This window comes from Triticum urartu, chromosome 5A (genome assembly GCF_056163025.1).
Source record: "Triticum urartu cultivar PI428250 chromosome 5A, HENAU_Tu73, whole genome shotgun sequence".
NCBI lineage: Eukaryota > Viridiplantae > Streptophyta > Magnoliopsida > Poales > Poaceae > Triticum > Triticum urartu.
In genome coordinates, this window is record NC_141877.1 from 647,646,998 (window position 1) to 647,663,223 (window position 16,226).

Sequence of the window (16,226 nt, forward strand, 5' to 3'; positions counted from 1 at the left end):
TTTCAACCCAGTTAGTTCATCCACAACTGGTTTCAGGGCCGCTTCAGCATCTTCAGCTCTTTTGGTTAAACCGGATTTTTCGGTTTCCCAGTCAGCACGATCTTTGTTAAAAGACTCTTTTAGCTTTTCCATCGCTGCCAGGGCCTTGGTCAGCTCCTCTTTAGCTTTCGCAGCTTCTGCTTGTTGGGACTTCACATTCTCTTGCAAATCAGCAGTCTGGGCATCTCTATTGCTTAGTTCGGCCTACAGCAATGAAGAAATGTCAGACAACATGATATATATTTTCTAAAGTACAAAGCGTACAACAAGTTATGCACTTTGTACTTGGGGGATAATGTTTGTTTGCTCTGATTCACTACATCTTTTATAAAGTCTCCAGAACAATGCAAGCATTATCCTTGACACTTGGGGGCTAATGTATACCTGTTCAAAAACGGACGCGTGGATTAAAACTCGGATTACCTTGCAAAGCTAAACCGGCCTTTGGGGGCTACGCTGAGGAAAGCTATATCATTACATTGGTAAAGTATCGGCCTTGGTTTTCACTAAGGATCTAACATTTTAAGGGTCAGTGGGAGAAACTTAAAGTATTACAAAGGCCCGGTTCACAATTAACATCATAAAACGACCCTTGGGGGCTACTTGGGCTGGCATTTCAACTTTGGAGTCAAGAAGTAAAGGGAGATGAAAATACCTCATAGCTTTCCTTCATCAAATTCACCAAACCGGCTTCATAGTCACAGTTTGAGTGTAGACGGTTTAAGAAACCGTAGTGAAGCTCTTCAGCGTTGAGATGGGCATAACTTGATAAGTCAGTACTCCATTTGCCCTTCTTCCTAGCAGCACGCTCTTCTTTGGCACTATGTTGGGCCAAAATTACAGGATGGTCAGGAGAGCTGTGGCCTATACCAGTAACAACAACATCATCTCCTTGGCCTTTAGTGGTTTTTGCGGGTGATGACGGAGTTTCAGTATCTTTCATTGGACTAGCCCGGTTTTGAGCTGCCGGTTCAGTATCAGGAATGGCAGGATCAGCTTCTGCGGGTTCATCAGTATTCCGGTCTGGAAGGGGCGGTTCATCAGAGGTGGCTTCAGAAGGAGGGCCTTCCGGGTCACGAGTTTGGTCCGGTTCACCTATTTGCTCTTCTTCAACAACAACCTGGTCTTCTGATAGATTAGTGACCCGAGCTTTCTTGCTGGGTCTGACTTTGGCTCTATAAACAAAAATAAAAGAGGTTTAGCATCTTATTCAAGATTTGCAACACATTGGAAGAAAGGGTTTGAAAGCTTACCCAGCCACAGTTTTTAAAGGAGGGAGTTGGGTTGCTATTGACTCGCCAGAGGATGAGGGAGGTGTCACCTGATAATTTGAATCGGACGGATTAAGAGGTTGTCTGAAATAACCCGCCTTGGGATAAGAATGGTCAGAAGTGGAAGAGACCTCAGACCGGCGCTTCCGAATAGGGGTATCAGGTAAACCGGCCGAAGTGACCTGTTGGCCACTGTGCCGGGTTGTCCGGCGAGCTTCATGCTGCCGTGTCTTCAAAATAAATGTTGGGTCCAAGTAAGCAAGAGGATGAGAAAAGCTTACTTTCCGGACTGGTCGACGAGTTTTTTGTGTTGGCATAGAGTCTGAACCGGAGGAAAGGGTAATTACCTCTACATCATCAGCTTGGCTGCCTTCTACGCCCTCCTGATAAAGATCATTGTTAATGAGGTGCATGAAAAGGGAGCCAAGTGAGTCAAGTTCTACCTCAACTTCCGGATCATCAGTATCTTCATCAAGTTCCATGTTGATCCGTTCAGCCGGTTTCCGCTTTGAGGTCCATTTGACGGCTTTGGTTTTGGGACGAGATGGTTTGACCGCTTTATCCCCGGTTGGCTTCACCGCTTTATCTACGGATTTCCGTTTCCGGAAGGGATCATCACCCTGTTCATACATAAACAGAAGAAGGATTATAAATTCAATAAGTTAAAGATATCAAAGATGAAAAGGAAGTATAGTGCTTACAGCAGGCGGTTTGTTCTTAGTATAGAAGGGGTTCAGGCCGGTTTGACTACAGACTGATTCCGATTCATTAAAAATTTTCTTTACGCTTTCAGTGACCTCTTCATCGGTCACCTGAATGTTGATATGGCGTTGAGGGTCTTCAACATCACCGGTGTACTCACACATTAAACCGGGGTGGCGTCTTAGCGGCAAGACGCTCTAAGATATCCAACAGCGTATGAAATCAACGCCTGTTAAACTGTTGGCCATAAAGGCCCAAAGCTTGGCAGTTGAGGGGCATATTTGGCCCGTTCTGCAGAACTCAAGCGTTGCGGCATTGGATGGGTGTTGGAAAGCCGGTGATCACGATAGCCCGGAAGGGGATTCTCATCTTCAGGAGAAGTATCTCTACAGTAAAACCAAGTCTGGTTCCATTCCTTAGGGTGGCTGTGCAGTTTGGCATGAGGGAATTCAACTTCCTTCCGTTTTTGAATTGAGACACCGCCAAGTTCAGTATTGGGGCCATTTACAAACTCTGTACGCCGGTTCAGATGAAAAAAGTCTCGGAACAGCTCAGCAGTGGGTTCCTCTTGCAGATACGCTTCACAGAAAACTTGGAAATTGCATATATTGGACACCGAGTTGGGTCCAATATCTTGAGGGTGAAGTTGGAAACTGGCAAGAACATCCCGGAAATTTTTTGACCCTGGCGGTTTGAAGCCACGGCCTATATGGTCGATAAAGATCACTACCTCACCCTGCCTCGGGGTAGGAGGATTCTCTGTTCCTAGAACTCACCACCGGATCTCCGTCTTCTTTGGCAAGGTGCCGATACTAACCATTTCGTTCAATTTATCTTCGGTGACCCGGGAGGGGACCCAGCTGCAAGCAGCAAACTGTTTGGCCATTGTGAAATGAAAACCTAAAAAGGAAATGCCGGTTTACGAGTCATTCATGGAGGAGCGCAAGTTGCAATGGAATAAACATATGCCGGTATGTGAAATCGCGTAAACTGGAGACCAATGCAATAATGGATAACAAGGCAATATCGGAACAAGGGTATCCAGAAACTGTTAAACCGGAGTATAATAATGGAGGTAAAAGGCTCCTCCGGTTTACCAGAGGGCTAATGGTATATATTGCTTATACAAAGGTAAATCGCTGAAGTGATAAGAGGGTACAGATCTAAGGCAAAAACGACTAGGTAATGTAAAACAGGTTTCACAAGTCGATGTTCCAATTTCGGATCTGAGGCATATTAGAAAAGGGAAATATATTCAAAGCCGAAGAAGCAGTACTAAACTAATGGGTGAAGGTTCAGATGAGATCTTTTGTTTTGAGACGCATAAATGGAAACAGAGGCTAAAAGCTATCATTATGCAGAACAGATATTCAGAGTTTTGTCAAGAATCATCGTATGAACAAAGAACGCTGGCGAACGCCGAAGAATGTCGAAACCCTAGAACAGATTTGTGGCAGAAAAAGCAGAGAACTTACCGGAGCTGATGAGGAAGCGGAAAGGCGCCGCAGTATTCTAGTGCGTTTAGGGTGATTCAGCGGCTAGGGTCGGAGCAGAGGCGACGGTCGACGGTGGCGGCGGAGCTCCAAAGGCTGAGTAGCGCAAGGAAGACGACGCGAAGAGGCATGAGGGGGAAAAGGTGAAAATGACCCCTCGGTCCTATTTATAAAGGCAAGGGATAAGTGTCAGGCGTGAAAATCAAGGGGCTAGAAATTTGGAAGTGAGGTGGAGCTGTCGCCTCGATTGTCGGAGATCCATTAATGAAGATGTGTCATACACAATTTTCTTTTAACAGATGACGTCACGATGGTTTACCACGATCCGAGAAGATGACGTCAAGGTGGTTTACTAAATTATGAGAAGATGTTGAAGACGAAGTTTTTACTAAGGATTGACATGAACCTGTTAAAATCAATCTGGGGCCTATTGTTGGGAATATTACTACTGGGCGTAAACCGGCCAGGAAAGGCCGGGTTAACTTCATCCGTAGTTGATTATGCTTGAAGCCCATGTAGACAGAAGAGGAAAGGCCCAGGGCCCAGAACCGGTTTAAGGCTTGTAGCCATGAACCGGCATTGGTATGTAACTTGTATTATAAGATAGAAAGAGTGGAGACCGAACCGGACACGCTTATGAGCCGGTCTCGGGACTCTGTAAACCGACGGGCGCCACCCATGTATATAAGGGGACGACCCGGCAGCGCTTCAGAACAACAGACAACAACTCGAGAGCCAGACAAGCGGATTCGCTCCCTGGCCTTCGAAACCCTAGCAATACCAATCACAACTAGACGTAGGCTTTTATCTTCATCGAAGGGGCCAAACTAGTATAAACTCACCGTGTCCCCTTGTCCGGTTTAACCCCTTTAAGCTAACCCGTTGCGATGGCTCCACGACTAAGTACTTTCACAAGGACATCTACCGTGACAAACCCACAACATTTTGCGCTTTCCAAAAACCTTGTGGGCTTTCCCCTTTGGCCCAAATAAAGTGTTCTTGTACCCAAACATTTCGGGAAACATCCGGAACCCCTTCCAGTGAATTCCGAAACCCTTCCGGAGACCAAACACTATTATCCCATATATCAATATTTATATCCGGACCATTCCAGAGTTCCTCGTCATGTCTGTGATCTCATCAGGGACTCCGAACAACATTCGGTCACCAACATACATAACTCATATAATACTATATCATCAACAAACGTTAAGCGTGCGGACCCTACGAGTTCGAGAACTATGTAGACATGACCGAGACATCTCTCTAGTCAATAACCAATAGCAAAACCTGGATGCCCATATTGGCTCCTACATATTCTACGAAGATCTCTATCGGTCGAACTGCATAACAACATACGTTGTTCCCTTTGTCATCGGTATGTTACTTGCACGAGATTCGATCGTCAGTATCATCATACCTAGTTCAATCTCGTTACCGGCAAGTCTCTTTACTCGTTCTGTAATGCAACATCCTACAACTAACTTATTAGTCACATTGCTTGCAAGGCTTATAGTGATGTGCATTACCGAGAGGTCCCAGAGATACCTCTCCGACTATCGGAGTGACAAATCCTAATCTCGATCTATGCCAAATCAACAAACACCATCGGAGACACCTGTAGAGAATCTTTATAATCACCCAGTTACTTTGTGACGTTTGATAGCACACTAAGTGTTCCTCCGGTATTCGGTAGTTGCATAATCTCATAGTCATAGGAACATGTATAAGTTATGAAGAAAGCAATAGCAATAAACTAAACGATCATAGTGCTAAGCTAACGGATGGGTCAAGTCAATCACATCATTCTCGTATGATGTGATCCCGTTCATCAAATGACAACTCATGTCTATGGATAGGAAACTTAACCATCTTTGATTAACGAGCTAGTCAAGTAGAGGCATACCAGTGACACTCTGTTTGTCTATGTATTCACACATGTACTAAGTTTCTGGTTAATACAATTCTAGCATGAATAATAAACATGTATCATGATATAAGGAAATATAAATAACAACTTTATTATTGCCTCTAGGGCATATTTCCTTCACATCATCCCTTCCTCTTTGGGGAAATACCGATGTAGCTTCAAGCGACATCAAAAGGAATTTCTGGCGCAGTTGCCGGGGAGGATCACGTCAACATAGTCTCCTGGCCACGTGCTAATTTCTGGATTCCTTTGCCAAGGCAATTGCACCAGTATTGTCACAAAAGATTTTCATTGGACCCGATGCTCTAGGTATGACACCTAGATCGGATATGAACTCCTTCTTCCAGACTCCTTCATTTGCTGCTTCTGAAGCAGCTATGTATTCTGCTTCGCACGTAGATCCCGCCATGATGCTTTGCTTAGAACTGCACCAACGGACAGCTCCACCATTGAATAAAAATACGTATCCGGTTTGTGACTTAGTGTCATCCGGATCAGTGTAAAAGCTTTACATCGATGTAACCATTTACGATGAGCTCTTTGTCACCTCCATAAACGAGAAACATATCCTTAGTCCTTTTCAGGTATTTCAGGATGTTCTTGACTGCTGTCCAGTGATCCACTCCTGGATTACTTTGGTACCTCCCTGCTAAACTTATAGCAAGGCACACATCAGGTCTCGTACACAACATCGCGTACATGATAGAACCTATGGTCGAAGCATAGGGAATGACTTTCATTTTCTCTCTATCTTCTGCAGTGGTCGGGCATTGAGTCTGACTCAACTTCACACCTTGTAACACAGGCAAGAATCCTTTCTTTGCTTGATCCATTTTGAACTTCTTCAAAACTTTATCAAGGTATGTGCTTTGTGAAAGTCCAATTAAGCATCTTGATCTATCTCTATAGATCTTGATGCCCAATAAATAAGCAGCTTCATCGAGGTATTTCATTGAAAAATTCTTATTCAAGTATCCTTTATGCTATTCAGAAATTCAGTATCATTTCTGATCAACAATATGTCATCCACATATAATATCAGAAATGCTATAGAGCTCCCACTCACTTTCTTGTAAATACATGCTTCTCCAAAAGTCTTTATAAAACCATATGCTTTGATCACACTGTCAAAGCGTATATTCCAACTTTGAGATGCTTGCACCAGTCCATAAATGGATCGCTGGAGCTTACACACTTTGTTAGCACCTTTTGGATCAAAAAAACCTTCTGGTTGCATCATATACAACTCTTCTTTAAGATATCCATTAAGGAATGCAGTTTTGACATCCATTTGCCAAATTTCATGGCAATTGCTAACATGATTCGGACGGACTTAAGCATCGCTACGGGTTAGAAGGTCTCATCGTAGTCAACTCCTTGAACTTGTCGAAAACCTTTCACAACAAGTCGAGCTTTGTAGACAGTAACATTACCGTCAGTGTTAGTCTTCTTCTTGAAGATCCATTTATTCTTTATGGCTTGCCGATCATCGGACAAGAAAACCAAAGTCCACACTTTGTTCTCATACATGGATCCCATCTCAGATTTCATGGCCTCAAGCCATTTTGCGGAATCTGGGATCATCATTGCTTCCTCATAGTTATTAGGTTCGTCATGGTCAAGTAACATGACCTCTAGAACAGGATTATCGTACCACTCTGGTGTGGATCTTACTCTGGCTGACCTACGAGGTTCGGTAGTAACTTGATCAGAATTTCATGATCATCATCATTACCTTCCTCACTAATTGGTAGGAATCACTGGAATTGATTTTTGTGATGAACTACTTTCCAATAAGGGAGCAGGTACAATTACCTCATCAAGTTCTACTTTCCTACCACTCACTTCTTTCGAGAGAAACTCCTGATGAAGCTATGTACCTAGGGTAGGGTCATAGGCCTGACCTAGACACCCTCCCCTAGGACACCATCTAAAAACCAGAAACATTCAAGGGATAGCATCATCCACTCGACTACAAGTCGTTCCACTCAGAAGATTCAAAGTCACTCGACCGTAGCAATTATCACTCGATGGCAGAAGGCCTAAAGTCACTCTGCATGGCAACGGTCGGACGTTTATTTCATAGACTTAATAGGCACTTATATCACTTAATTGCTAGCGTTACCAGTAACGCCTCCTTCTTAATGTACTTTAAACCCTTTGTAACGTGGGCTGGCGGGGGTCTTGGCGCACTCTATATAAGCCACCCCCCTCCATTGGCACAAGGGTTCGCACCCTCTGTAAACACACACACACACATGCACACACACACACACACATAATCCAGTCGACCGCCTCCGGGCACCGAGACGTAGGGCTATTACTTCCTCCACGAAGGGCCTGAACTCATAAAACTCGTGTGTACAACTTCGCCATAGCTAGGATCTTGACTCCTCATACCTACCCCCATTCTACTGTCAGTATTAGATCCACGACAGTTGGCGCCCACCGTGGGGCAGGTGTCTTAGCGACTTTCTGGTGGAGTTGCAATTTTTCCGATTCCCATCGTCATGGTTTCCGCTGGCGGACTGGTTGAGGGCCACGAGATCTGTCTCGGCGTGCTCGTGTTCATCGCCAACGACTCCGCCTGGCTCCAGGAAGCTCCGCTCGACGTCAATGCGCTCCCCGTCCACGGGACGATGCACTTTCGCACGTGCATCTGCGGCGTCCTTCTCCGGCAACCGTCGACCCAGTATCGGTCGGTTCCTATGGCGTCCTCATCCCCCACCACTCGTCGGCACAAGCGTTCTGGTTGGTCGCGGCTCCAGTGGTGGGTGAGGCATGCGGTGATCCACCAGTCGGCCACCTCACATGTCGCGGCAATTGAGCCCGACGAAACTCTCTACGGCCTGTTCGACCTGTCGACTGGCTCCGTCGAGACCGCATCCGAGTGCGACAGTAGCGATCCCGCGGCAGAAGTCTTGATGGTCGATGGACCACCCAGTCCTCCTGGCTTCCCTCGCAACGACGGTGGCGATGGCGGTGGCGACCCATCGCGCGTTCACGACGAGTACCGCCCGAGCCCCTTTCTTCGCAGCAGAGGGAAGAGCTTCGCCACCGCAACATGGATGCACTTCACACTCCTATCGTTGGAGAAACCCCTGAGGCCCGGGCCTTGGAGGAAGCGCGCCTGGCCAAATTGGCTGAGCGCACTCGACTAGAGAACCTGCAGCATGCACTTGACGAGTGTGCTTGGCAGCGGATCCCTGAATCCAGTCGACGGCAGCTTTTTCCACCTCAAACTCAAGTATACCGCACTTCGATCCAAAATCTCACAGCCGCATCCCGAATAGCAGAGTCAATCCAGCCTTCCCAGTTGGAGGCATGCATGGGTTTGATGCAGATCCGAGCCTTTGCTTCGAGCAGCCGGAGAACATAATACAACAGTATCTCAGTCGCGGAATAGGATTCATAGCAAGTCTGTGGTGGCGGACATAGTCTAGTCGGCTCACAGCCGTTGATCGCCTCCGCAGCGTGAGGGACGTGGGCACTGATGAAGCTATGTACCTAGGGTAGGGTCATAGGCCTGACCTAGACACCCTCCCCTAGGACACCATCTGAAAACCAAAAAACATTCAAGGGATAGCATCATCCACTCGACTACAAGTCGTTCCACTCGAAAGATTCAAAGTCACTCGACCGTAGCAATTATCACTCGATGGCAGAAGGCCTAAAGTCACTGTGCACGACAATGGTCGGACGTTTATTTCATAGACTTAATATGCATTTATATCACTTAATTGCTAGCGTTACCAGTAACACCTCCTTCTTAATGTACTTTAAACCCTTTGTAGCATGGGCCGGCGGGGGTCTTGGCGCACTCTATATAAGCCACCCCCTCCTCTGGCACAAGGGTTCGCACCTTCTGTAAACACACACACACATAATCCAGTCGACCGCCTCCGGGCACCAAGACGTAGGGCTATTACTTCCTCCGCGAAGGGCCTGAACTCGTAAAACTCGTGTGTACAACTTCGCCATAGCTAGGATCTTGCCTCCTCATACCTACCCCCCATTCTACTGTCAGTCTTAGATCCACAACATTTGGTGCCCATCGTGGGGCAGGTGTCTTAGCGACTTTCTGGTGGAGTTGCAATTTTTCCAATTCTCATCGTCATGGTTTTCGCCGGCGGACTGGTTGAGGGCCGTGAGATCCATCTCGGCGCGCTCGTGTTCATCGCCGACGACTCCGCCTGGCTCCAGGAAGCTCCGCTCGACGTCGATACGCTCCCCGTCCGCGGGACGACGCACTTTCGCGTGTGCATCTGCGGCGTCCTTCTCCGGCAACCGTTGACCCAGTATCGGTCGGTTCCTATGGTGTCCTCATCCCCCGCCACTCGCCAGCACAAGCGTTTCAGTCGGTCGCGGCTCCAGCGGTGGGTGAGGCATGCGGTGACCCGCCAGTTGGCCACCTCACATGTCGCGACAATCGAGCCCGACGAAACTCTCTACGGCCTGTTCGACTGGCTCCGTCGAGACCGCATCCGAGTGCGACAGCAATGATCCCGCGGCAGAAGTCTTGAAGGTCGACGGACCACCTAGTCCTCCTGGCTTCCCCCGCAATGACGGTGGCGATGGCGGCGGTGATCCGTCGCGCGCTCACGAGGAGTACCGCCCCGAGCCCCTTTCTTCGCAGCGGAGGGAAGAGCTTCGCCGCCGCAACATGGATCCACCTCACACTCCTATCATTGGAGAAACCCCCGAGGCCCGGTGACGGTGTCCTGGACTAGGAGGTACTCACCATGTCGTCTCCCGATCTATCAGATTGGGCCGAGGACCCCCGTGGCCGTATATTCATGGGCCAGTTCGGACGGCTGCCGCATACAAGGAAGATTCCACAAGACTTGGCGATCAAGACAAGGACTTCTCCCCACCGGCGTATTCGGCTAGGACTCTTGTTATCCTAGGCCTCCGGTGCATTATATAAACCGAGGTCAGGCTAGTCGATAGATATACAATATATACAACAATCATATCATATGTTAGCTTCTAGGATTTTAGCCTCCTTGATCTCGTGGTAGATCTAATCTTGTACTACCCATATCATCAATATTAATCAAGCAGGACGTAGGGTTTTGCCTCCATCAAGAGGGCCCGAACCTGGGTAAAACATCGTGTTCCCTGCCTCCTGTTACCATCCGGCCTAGACGCACAGTTCGGGACCCCCTACCCGAGATCCGCCGGTTTTGACACCGACATTGGTGCTTTCATTGAGAGTTCCGCTGTGTGATCGACAAAAGGATCGATGGCTCGCCTGCAGATCAACTACGACTTCGGCATCTTCGTCACCAGCTCGACTGGTCACCTTGGTTCGACCAAGAACTGCGCCCCGTGTTCGGATCACCATGTTCGGACGAGGGCCTTCATCAACACCAACTCCGATCTCTATCAAGATCATGGAGGAATCGTCCATGGAGTTCGGGGGCTCAACGTCAACATTGCCCTCGGGCGACCGTGCTGTTTTTCCGGACAGCGAACGCGTATCCGCCGCCACCGCCTCCTCGAGCGTCGCTTTGATCGCTTCGGTGGAATTGTGCAGAATCGAGTCTACAACAACCCTGGAAAATTTCGTCGAGTACCGATGGAGGAATCTCTGGCAATCTATGATATACCAGAGCCCTGTCAAATCTGGACGGGAATCTGGATGAGTTTAGGGCGTGGTGTCCAGCTTCTATCTCGGACGTCCTTTGAAAGATCCAACCGTTGATCGCCTGCGGAATTCCTATATCTACCACCTCTTAAAATTTCAGCTCGATCCGACCGTCCAAACTCCGGGAACCTTCCGATTAGTGCATCACTTTTTGGATCTGTTTTCTGCGCGAAAACAAATCCGACCCGAGTTCGTCTTTTTTATGAACAGGATTTCGGACATCCCTTTTGAAGGAAGTTTTGTATGGGGTATTGTGTTTTGTTTCCGAACATATCCCACTAACTTTAAGATCTTTTGAACATGATCTTCAACATCATGCTGGTGTCAAACCAGTCCGGCAATATTGCTCCACGGCTGCTGACCTGCGCTAGACACGTCGTCACTTTGTTGAGCCGAGCTCAACTTCTTCGGATCATCATCTCGGCAAGCCAAACAAGAGTCCGGCATCGCGAAGGATAAATCATCACCAACATCGCCGCCCCACGGATTACACGGAGCGGGCATACCGGCATCACCGCACGGTCGCTTCATCAAGCCGGCATCGACCACGTCACGACCTGCATCGGCATGGCCGCACTATTGCTTCTTCAAGCTGGTGTCCATCACGCCGACCTATTTCGACTCATCGGCTGACATCGAGGCTTCGACATCTCGGCTGGACCGGGGGCTTTGCCATCTCTTCATCAACCTACTCCGGACACTTCGGCGTCACTAGCCGACCAGCTCCGTCACGTTAGCCGGGCCGAGGGCTTTGCCTCGGCGAGCCAACCTTTGCCAGCATTGCCATGCCGTCGTTTTATCGCCCATCAGGCAATGGGTGTGCGGATCGAGTCCCAATTTTGGGAATCACCTTCCTTCAGATTGCTACAACAAATAAACCAGGTGCTATTAATCCCAGTATTTTTTGCTTGTTTGGGTTCATTTTTCCCAATGAACTATTACTCTGGTTTGTCCATCATATGTACACAGGTCTATCAAATGGTGGCCGCATTGACGACAGTCGCATGGTGGTTCGGTCAGTTTCCGTACATAGTCCGGCGAACGCCGCATCCGGAGCTCGGACCGACCTGCGAATTCAGGCTTTGCCACGCCTTTACCGCATCACGCCGATGCCCTGCATCGTCATTAACTTCGGCGCCATGCCATATTTCTTTTATTACTCACTTTGCATAAATTATTTATTATGAAACGATTTTTTTAATTATCATTATTACTATTATCTCCGGTTTGCACTATTTTTTGTGCGCAGGAAAATGATCCGGGGACTTCGGCGTCACTCTGCCGGTCTGCATTGACCGTGCTATGTCACCACTTCGTCGTGTCGAGCTCTTCGCTCCGCCACCTCGGGACCGGCTTGGGGGATGGAACCTTGCCCCGCATCAAGCTCGGACAGCGTCATCAATACCGAACACATTAGCCAGCTAAGTCGCTTTCATGCTCAAAGCTTTAATTTCTAACTTGCGTTCGGTTCGACCAAGCATTATACTTTTTGGAAAAAAGTTGCTTCTAAAAAATTTCCTTGTCCAAACTTTGTTTGTGACGCATAAATTCAAATACCCCGTTTACTTGGGGGCTTCCTTTATGAAGCTTTTCTAGATTGCATATGATTATACTTGTACGGCTTCGTTCCTTGTTCGTGTATTACGCCACAATATGCACCATATTGACTTAAGCGATTTGCAAGCTGGGTTGCCTCGCTCCTGTGTTTACCCCTACATTCCCGATTGTTCGGCTAGGGAGTAAAGGGAGCACCTCTGCGATTGTCACGATCGGGTCACCCGAGCCGGACCTCAGACTGGGTGAAGCCGAAAGCTAGCGCTCTTATAGTTATTCTATGATGGTCGGCACACAACGGAACTCATGAGTACAAAAAATCTATTGCACAAGTCTCATAATAACAATGAGCACCGAAGAAAGGTATCGGTGGGGGTACTATTTTCTTCGAAGATGCTTCTTACACTTCACGGTAATATAGCATAAGTTCCCTGAGCGCGCTTTGTCTGTTACAGCCTTATGGCCTGATTGCCTGGTTATTGGAAACACTGTCGATATTATCGACCGATGGAGTACATAACACTTTTTGGTCCTTGACCGAAGAGGGAGAAGCTGACGGTCGGTTAAGACGCGTTTAAAGATCGGTTGAACATAGATATGATATAAGTACTTCGGTACATGCAATCATTCTTCTACCCAAGTCACTTGGGGGCTCTTAAGTTTATTTGAGCCGTTTTATAATAAGTGTTCTTCTTCTTAGTCGTTGCAAAGTTCTATTATTATTATTTATCACTCCTTTTTTCGACGCGAGTGTGCGGTCACTAGCCGGGGAGCCTAATTTCTCTCTCAAAGCTGCTAGAGTTTAGTTTGCTAAACTGGCCTAATGACAAGTACTCCGCCCTCGGGATAGGAGGTTGAAGCCGTAGGCTGACCCGCTCGAAGTCTTGAGATAGGATGTGGCATGTTAAAGGACGATAGAAGCACTTCTTTTTTCTAAGACCAATTTTCAGATTGGCACCGAACACTTGATCTTGTTCGGACGTCATGTTTTTACTGACGTTTCTTGGTTTTCCAAGATTTTTGGCACTTTTAAACTATTTGTGCTTTTCCAGCATTAGTCTCGCAGTGCAACGCTGGACACCTTTAGGGATTCGGCAAAAACATTCTCAGATATTGCTATATATGCATCGGTTTCGAATTCTGTCTTCGGTCAATAGTTGGGTTGCCCGGCTCCTGCACTTGCTTCCTACGTTCCGTTTTGTTCGGCTAGGCGTGCAAAGGGAGAACCACTGCGATTGTGCTTCCAGCTCACATGGTTAAGCACCTTAGTGGAGAAAGCCGAAAACTGACTGTCACAATAAGGGTAAACTGGTCAGCGATCCGATGACTATGACGGGCCATTCATAACATTGGTCGAAGTGTTTACGGCTTGACCTCGACTGTCGCCGAACACTACCGGGGGCTATTAACTGGCCTCCCAAACTAAATCCTCGATATTTTGCTCTTACATTCGAGCTGAGGTTTCATGATCATGCTTAGCATGACAACCCAAAGAAAGGAACCGATAGCGGGACTATTTTCTTTGGAATACATTTCTTCTGTTAAACAGTAATATAACATATCTCTCTGCGTACCTTTGTTTATAAAACTGTGTGGCCAGATTGCCTTGTTTGTCGTAAATCTTTGCCCTCATAAAGGCTTTATAAAGTAGGAAAAACACTCCTCGGCTACTGGCCAAGGAGGTGGAAGCCGATGGTCAGTCAACAAAGTTTTGTACAATGCGAATCCGAGCATTAATGACGTAAAGTACTTGGATACATAGAGTCATTACACATAATTTGTGATTTTACTATGGATATTGATCCTTAATTCGGCCACCCGTGCCCGCATTAAGGCTCGGGGGCTACTGGGCTTCGAGCTTATTATTTACGAATATTAAAGGGGCACATCGATCCCCTGATCTGGTGTTGCCACCCGACCAGTGTCTCGGGGGCTACTGCATTGCTTGTCCAATGCAGAAAATTTTATGTGCAATATAGTTTCCGAGGAGATTTTGATCCTCAGGTTGGTCGGCCGCACCCAACCTGAGTCTTGAGGACTGAGCACGCTGCTTTTGTGTCCCAAAGTATTCTGTCGAGCTAGGACTTGATCCTCAGGCCGATTTTGCAAATCAACCTGAGTCTCAGCAGCTACTGGGATCAGCGGTCTTATGTCATCCTTCATGTGCATCTTGGGTTTTAGACCGATACACACCTTGAGGGCTACTGGCTATATATCTCGGCAGAGAATAAATTGCACCAATAAAAAATATTGACAAAAAATCGGCCCATAGTCGGGGTGGTGCACCACCTCGGAAGCAATCCGGCATAAAGCTCGGGTGCTAGTGGCTGGCTCCATAGAGGGCATTTCCGGCATTAAGCTCGGCTAAACTCCTTCAACTTTTTCGAACCAAGGTGATATGACACCTCGGATATAGTCCGGCATTGGAGCCTGGACACAGTCCGGCGTTGGAGCTCGGATACATTCCGGCGCTAGAGCTGGGAAGCGGTCCGGCGTTGGTGCTCGGCTGCAAAAGATACCTCGAATGCAGTCCGGCGTTGGAGCTCGGACGCAAGAGGACCCTGCCTCCCGGGAACAGCTTCAAACCTGAGGTGTGGCATAAAAATAAACAAGGCATTGATAAAGGCCGGAAACTTAAAGGGGCTCCTAAGATACCCGATGTGTAAACTAGTCGAATGCATTTCGGCGATCCTCAAGATCGAAGATAAAGAAGATTTGTTGAACCAGTTTTCAACACCGGCAACCGAAGATGAAGAACAGTTCGGAAGAATCGAGGAGCGTCCCTAACTTGAAGACCGGTTCAGGGGGCTACTGACGGTGTCCTGGACTAGGGGGTACTCACCACATCGTCTCCCGATCTATTAGATTGGGCCGAGGACCCCCGTGGCCGTATACTCATGGGCCAGTTCGGACGGCTGCCGCATACAAGGAAGATTCCACAAGACTTGGCGATCAAGACAAGGACTTCTCCCCACCGGCGTATTCGTCTAGGACTCTTGTTATCCTAGGCCTCCGGTGCATTATATAAACCGAGGCCAGGCTAGTCGATAGATATACAATATATACAACAATCATACCATAGGCTAGCTTCTAGGGTTTTAGCCTCCTTGATCTTGTGGTAGATCTACTCTTGTACTACCCATATCATCAATATTAATCAAGCAGGACGTAGGGTTTTACCTCCATCAAGAGGGCCCGAACCTGGGTAAAACATCGTGTTCCCTGCCTCCTGTTACCATCCGGCCTAGATGCACAGTTCGGGACCCCCTACCCGAGATCCGCCGGTTTTGACACCGACACCCGGGCCATGGAGGAAGCGCACCTGGACAACTTGGCTAAGCGCACTCGACTGGAGAACCTGCAGCATGTACTCGACGAGCGTGCTCGGCAGCGGATCCCTGAATCCAGTCGACGGCAGCTTTTTCCACCTCAAACTCAGGTATACCGCACTCAGATCCAAAATCTCACAGCCGCAGCCCGAATAGCAGAGTCAATCCAGCCTTCCCAGTCAGAGGCAGGCAAGGGTTTGATGCAGATCCGAGCCTTTCTTCAAGCAGCTAGAGAACAAAATACAACAGTATCCCAGT